This window comes from Syngnathus leptorhynchus, unplaced genomic scaffold (genome assembly GCF_054491065.1).
Source record: "Syngnathus leptorhynchus isolate UIUO unplaced genomic scaffold, UIUO_Slep HiC_scaffold_75, whole genome shotgun sequence".
Classification (NCBI taxonomy): domain Eukaryota; kingdom Metazoa; phylum Chordata; class Actinopteri; order Syngnathiformes; family Syngnathidae; genus Syngnathus; species Syngnathus leptorhynchus.
In genome coordinates, this window is record NW_028232042.1 from 157501 (window position 1) to 164471 (window position 6971).

A 6971-nucleotide genomic window follows, 5' to 3' on the forward strand; every position below is an offset into this window, starting at 1 on the left:
GTGAGTGACAGAGCTTATCCGAGCGGCTGGACCTCTGCGCCGGCGTGGTCGAGCGTGAGGCCCCGGCCCTTTGGCTGCCTGGTACCTAAAACACTTCCATTGATCCAGCCACGGAGGGTGCTGGCTGGTGGCTCCATAGCTCCATAGCTCCATAGCACCAGAGCTCCATAGCTCCATAGCACCAGAGCTCCATAGCTCCATAGCACCAGAGCTCCATAGCTCCATAGCACCAGAGCTCCATAGCTCCATAGCACCAGAGCTCCATAGCTCCATAGCTCCAGGGCTCCATAGCTCCAGGGCTCCATAGCTCCATAGCTCCAGGGCTCCATAGCTCCATACCTCCAGAGCTCCATAGCTCCAGCCTGGGTGGCTGGTGGCTCCATAGCTCCATACTTCCATAGCTCCAGTCAGAGAGTTGGCGAAAATTGCACTAAGTGCGAAAGCCCATTCATTTACAACGGCGTGTCCGCCAGGCGGCGACATTTCCCCGTTACCGGTGGCTGCGTGGCGGGTGAGTGACAGAGCTTATCCGAGCGGCTGGAACTCTGCGCCGGCGTGGTCGAGCGTGAGGCCCCGGCCCTTTGGCTGCCTGGTACCTAAAACACTTCCATTGATCCAGCCACGGAGGGTGCTGGCTGGTGGCTCCATAGCTCCATAGCTCCATAGCACCAGAGCTCCATAGCTCCATAGCACCAGAGCTCCATAGCTCCATAGCACCAGAGCTCCATAGCTCCATAGCACCAGAGCTCCATAGCTCCATAGCACCAGAGCTCCATAGCTCCATAGCACCAGAGCTCCATAGCTCCATAGCACCAGAGCTCCATAGCTCCATAGCACCAGAGCTCCATAGCTCCATAGCACCAGAGCTCCATAGCTCCATAGCACCAGAGCTCCATAGCTCCATAGCACCAGAGCTCCATAGCTCCATAGCACCAGAGCTCCATAGCTCCATAGCTCCAGCCTGGGTGGCTGGTGGCTCCATAGCTCCATACTTCCATAGCTCCAGTCAGAGAGTGTGCTAAAATTGCACTAAGTGCGAAAGCCCATTCATTTACAACGGCGTGTCCACAAGGCGGCGACATTTCCCCGTTACCGGTGGCTGCGCGGCGGGTGAGTGACAGAGCTTATCCGAGCGGCTGGAACTCTGCGCCGGCGTGGTCGAGCGTGAGGCCTCGGCCCTTTGGCTGCCTGGTACCTAAAACACTTCCATTGATCCAGCCACGGAGGGTGCTGGCTGGTGGCTCCATAGCTCCATAGCTCCATACCTCCAGAGCTCCAGAGCTCCATAGCACCAGAGCTCCATAGCTCCATAGCACCAGAGCTCCATAGCACCAGAGCTCCATAGCTCCATAGCACCAGAGCTCCATAGCTCCATAGCACCAGAGCTCCATAGCTCCATAGCACCAGAGCTCCATAGCTCCATAGCTCCATAGCACCAGAGCTCCATAGCTCCATAGCACCAGAGCTCCATAGCTCCATAGCACCAGAGCTCCATAGCTCCATAGCACCAGAGCTCCATAGCTCCATAGCACCAGAGCTCCATAGCTCCATAGCACCAGAGCTCCATAGCTCCATAGCACCAGAGCTCCATAGCTCCATAGCACCAGAGCTCCATAGCTCCATAGCACCAGAGCTCCATAGCTCCATAGCACCAGAGCTCCATAGCTCCATAGCACCAGAGCTCCATAGCTCCATAGCTCCAGCCTGGGTGGCTGGTGGCTCCATAGCTCCATACTTCCATAGCTCCAGTCAGAGAGTGTGCTAAAATTGCACTAAGTGCGAAAGCCCATTCATTTACAACGGCGTGTCCACAAGGCGGCGACATTTCCCCGTTACCGGTGGCTGCGCGGCGGGTGAGTGACAGAGCTTATCCGAGCGGCTGGAACTCTGCGCCGGCGTGGTCGAGCGTGAGGCCTCGGCCCTTTGGCTGCCTGGTACCTAAAACACTTCCATTGATCCAGCCACGGAGGGTGCTGGCTGGTGGCTCCATAGCTCCATAGCTCCATACCTCCAGAGCTCCAGAGCTCCATAGCACCAGAGCTCCATAGCTCCATAGCACCAGAGCTCCATAGCACCAGAGCTCCATAGCTCCATAGCACCAGAGCTCCATAGCTCCATAGCACCAGAGCTCCATAGCTCCATAGCACCAGAGCTCCATAGCTCCATAGCTCCATAGCACCAGAGCTCCATAGCTCCATAGCACCAGAGCTCCATAGCTCCATAGCACCAGAGCTCCATAGCTCCATAGCACCAGAGCTCCATAGCTCCATAGCACCAGAGCTCCATAGCTCCATAGCACCAGAGCTCCATAGCTCCATAGCACCAGAGCTCCATAGCTCCATAGCACCAGAGCTCCATAGCTCCATAGCACCAGAGCTCCATAGCTCCATAGCACCAGAGCTCCATAGCTCCATAGCACCAGAGCTCCATAGCTCCATAGCTCCAGCCTGGGTGGCTGGTGGCTCCATAGCTCCATACTTCCATAGCTCCAGTCAGAGAGTGTGCTAAAATTGCACTAAGTGCGAAAGCCCATTCATTTACAACGGCGTGTCCACAAGGCGGCGACATTTCCCCGTTACCGGTGGCTGCGCGGCGGGTGAGTGACAGAGCTTATCCGAGCGGCTGGAACTCTGCGCCGGCGTGGTCGAGCGTGAGGCCTCGGCCCTTTGGCTGCCTGGTACCTAAAACACTTCCATTGATCCAGCCACGGAGGGTGCTGGCTGGTGGCTCCATAGCTCCATAGCTCCATACCTCCAGAGCTCCAGAGCTCCATAGCACCAGAGCTCCATAGCTCCATAGCACCAGAGCTCCATAGCACCAGAGCTCCATAGCTCCATAGCACCAGAGCTCCATAGCTCCATAGCACCAGAGCTCCATAGCTCCATAGCACCAGAGCTCCATAGCTCCATAGCTCCATAGCACCAGAGCTCCATAGCTCCATAGCACCAGAGCTCCATAGCTCCATAGCACCAGAGCTCCATAGCTCCATAGCACCAGAGCTCCATAGCTCCATAGCACCAGAGCTCCATAGCTCCATAGCACCAGAGCTCCATAGCTCCATAGCACCAGAGCTCCATAGCTCCATAGCACCAGAGCTCCATAGCTCCATAGCACCAGAGCTCCATAGCTCCATAGCACCAGAGCTCCATAGCTCCATAGCACCAGAGCTCCATAGCTCCATAGCACCAGAGCTCCATAGCTCCATAGCACCAGAGCTCCATAGCACCAGAGCTCCATAGCTCCATAGCACCAGAGCTCCATAGCTCCATAGCACCAGCTCCATAGCTCCATAGCACCAGAGCTCCATAGCTCCATAGCACCAGAGCTCCATAGCTCCATAGCACCAGAGCTCCATAGCTCCATAGCACCAGAGCTCCATAGCTCCATAGCACCAGAGCTCCATAGCTCCATAGCTCCAGGGCTCCATAGCTCCAGGGCTCCAGGGCTCCATAGCTCCAGGGCTCCATAGCTCCAGGGCTCCAGGGCTCCATAGCTCCATACCTCCAGAGCTCCATAGCTCCATACTTCCAGAGCTCCATAGCTCCATAGCACCAGAGCTCCAGAGCTCCATAGCTCCATAGCACCAGAGCTCCATAGCACCAGAGCTCCATAGCTCCAGCCTGGGTGGCTGGTGGCTCCATAGCTCCATACTTCCATAGCTCCAGTCAGAGAGTTGGCGAAAATTGCACTAAGTGCGAAAGCCCATTCATTTACAAGGGCGTGTCCACAAGGCGGCGACATTTCCCCGTTACCGGTGGCTGCGCGGCAGGAGAGTGACAGAGCTTATCCGAGCGGCTGGAACTCTGCGCCGGCGTGGTCGAACGGCTGGCCTCGGTAGTTGAGGTACCAGGGGTGGGCCGGGGAGCTCCAGGCGGGTCTTGTGAGAGAGTGAAGCCGAGCGGCTGGAACTCTGGGCCGGCCTGGTCGAGCGGCTGGCCTCGGTAGTTGAGGTACCAGGGGCGGGCTGGGGAGCTCCAGGCGGGGCTTGTGAGAGAGTGAAGCCGAGCGGCTGGAACTCTGGGCCGGCGTGGTTGAGCCACGGAGGGTGCTGGCTGGTGGCTCCATAGCTCCATAGCTCCATAGCTCCATAGCTCCATACTTCCATAGCTCCATACTTCCATAGCTCCAGACTTCCATAGCTCCATAGCTCCATAGCTCCATAGCTCCATAGCTCCATAGCACCAGAGCTCCAGAGCTCCATAGCACCAGAGCTCCAGAGCTCCATAGCTCCATAGCTCCATAGCCCCAGAGCTCCATAGCTCCATAGCTCCATAGCTCCAGAGCTCCATACTTCCATAGCTCCAGAGCTCCAGCCTGTCTGGTGGCTCCATAGCTCCATAGCTCCATACTTGCAGCCACGGAGCTGGCGAAAATTGCACTAAGTGCGAAAGCCCATTCATTTACAACGGCGTGTCCACAAGGCGGCGACATTTCCCCGTTACCGGTGGCTGCTTAGCGGGAGAGTGACAGAGCTTATCCGAGCGGCTGGAACTCTGGGCCGGCCTGGTCGAGCGGCTGGCCTCGGTAGTTGAGGTACCAGGGGCGGGCTGGGGAGCTCCAGGCGGGGCTTGTGAGAGAGTGTAGCCGAGCGGCTGGAACTCTGGGCCGGCGTGGTTGAGCAGCATGCCCGCGGAGGTGGCTCTTCCATAGGCACGGAGGGTGCTGGAGCTCCACACTTCCCTAGGCACGGAGGGTGCTGGAGCTCCACACTTCCATAGGCAGGGAGGGTGCTGGAGCTCCACACTTCCATAGGCAGGGAGGGTGCTGGAGCTCCACACTTCCATAGGCAGGGAGGGTGCTGGAGCTCCACACTTCCATAGGCAGGGAGGGTGCTGGAGCTCCACACTTCCATAGGCAGGGAGGGTGCTGGAGCTCCACACTTCCATAGGCAGGGAGGGTGCTGGAGCTCCACACTTCCATAGGCAGGGAGGGTGCTGGAGCTCCACACTTCCATAGGCAGGGAGGGTGCTGGAGCTCCACACTTCCATAGGCAGGGAGGGTGCTGGAGCTCCACACTTCCATAGGCAGGGAGGGTGCTGGAGCTCCACACTTCCATAGGCAGGGAGGGTGCTGGAGCTCCACACTTCCATAGGCAGGGAGGGTGCTGGAGCTCCACACTTCCATAGGCAGGGAGGGTGCTGGAGCTCCACACTTCCATAGGCAGGGAGGGTGCTGGAGCTCCACACTTCCATAGGCAGGGAGGGTGCTGGAGCTCCACACTTCCATAGGCAGGGAGGGTGCTGGAGCTCCACACTTCCATAGGCAGGGAGGGTGCTGGAGCTCCACACTTCCATAGGCAGGGAGGGTGCTGGAGCTCCACACTTCCATAGGCAGGGAGGGTGCTGGAGCTCCACACTTCCATAGGCAGGGAGGGTGCTGGAGCTCCACACTTCCATAGGCAGGGAGGGTGCTGGAGCTCCACACTTCCATAGGCAGGGAGGGTGCTGGAGCTCCACACTTCCATAGGCAGGGAGGGTGCTGGAGCTCCACACTTCCATAGGCAGGGAGGGTGCTGGAGCTCCACACTTCCATAGGCAGGGAGGGTGCTGGAGCTCCACACTTCCATAGGCAGGGAGGGTGCTGGAGCTCCACACTTCCATAGGCAGGGAGGGTGCTGGAGCTCCACACTTCCATAGGCAGGGAGGGTGCTGGAGCTCCACACTTCCATAGGCAGGGAGGGTGCTGGAGCTCCACACTTCCATAGGCAGGGAGGGTGCTGGAGCTCCACACTTCCATAGGCAGGGAGGGTGCTGGAGCTCCACACTTCCATAGGCAGGGAGGGTGCTGGAGCTCCACACTTCCATAGGCAGGGAGGGTGCTGGAGCTCCACACTTCCATAGGCAGGGAGGGTGCTGGAGCTCCACACTTCCATAGGCAGGGAGGGTGCTGGAGCTCCACACTTCCATAGGCAGGGAGGGTGCTGGAGCTCCACACTTCCATAGGCAGGGAGGGTGCTGGAGCTCCACACTTCCATAGGCAGGGAGGGTGCTGGAGCTCCACACTTCCATAGGCAGGGAGGGTGCTGGAGCTCCACATCCACACTTCCAGCCACTGCATGCTGGCACTTCCACCTTGCTTGCTAAGTCGGCGTGATCTTGCCCAAAAAGTCCCTCCTCACCTCCAGCTGGAAGTGGAAAAAAATCCTCCACCTGCTTGGCCGAGGTTCTGGAAGCCAGCAGCTCGCAGAATGTTGCCAAAGTTTCACTGGAAGGAAAAGAAAAGAGAAGACCGAGTGCGCATTTCACCTACCGCCGAATGTCCACAAGAGGGAAGTGTCACTCCGTCGCAGAATCTGCGCCGACGCACTCGGCACCCTTCGAATTTATGGTGCCGGTGCGGGTGTTCTGGGTGCAAAAAGGCCGCCCAAGTGGTAGAAAAAAATCAGACTTCGTCTCTTAGGTCGAAATTAATGCCAAGTTTTGAAATGCGCTGGCAGGGGTGGACCAGGGCCCGTTAGAAGTGCTTAGCCGAGGTCCTGGAAGCCTAACCCGGCGTGATCTTGTGCAAAAAGCCGCTGCTGAGCTCCAGCTGGAAGTGTAAAAAGAACCGGGCTGGATCAAAAAAAGAACCGGGCGGCCCGTTAAAATTGCTTAGCCGAGGTCCTGGAACCCTAACCCGGCGTGATCTTGTGCAAAAAGCCGCTGCTGAGCTCCAGCTGGAAGTGGAAAAAGAACCGGGCTGGATCAAAAAAGAACCGGGCGACCCGTTAAAATTGCTTAGCCGAGGTCCTGGAAGCCTAACACGGCGTGATCTTGTGCAAAAAGCCGCTCCCGAGCTCCAGCTGGAAGTGTAAAAAGAACCAGGCTGGATAAAAAAAAAAGAACCGGGCTGGATCAAAAAAGAACCGGGCGACCCGTTAAAATTGCTTAGCCGAGGTCCTGGAAGCCTAACCCGGCGTGATCTTGTGCAAAAAGCCGCTCCCGAGCTCCAGCTGGAAGTTTAAAAAGAACCGGGCTGGATCAAAAAAAGAA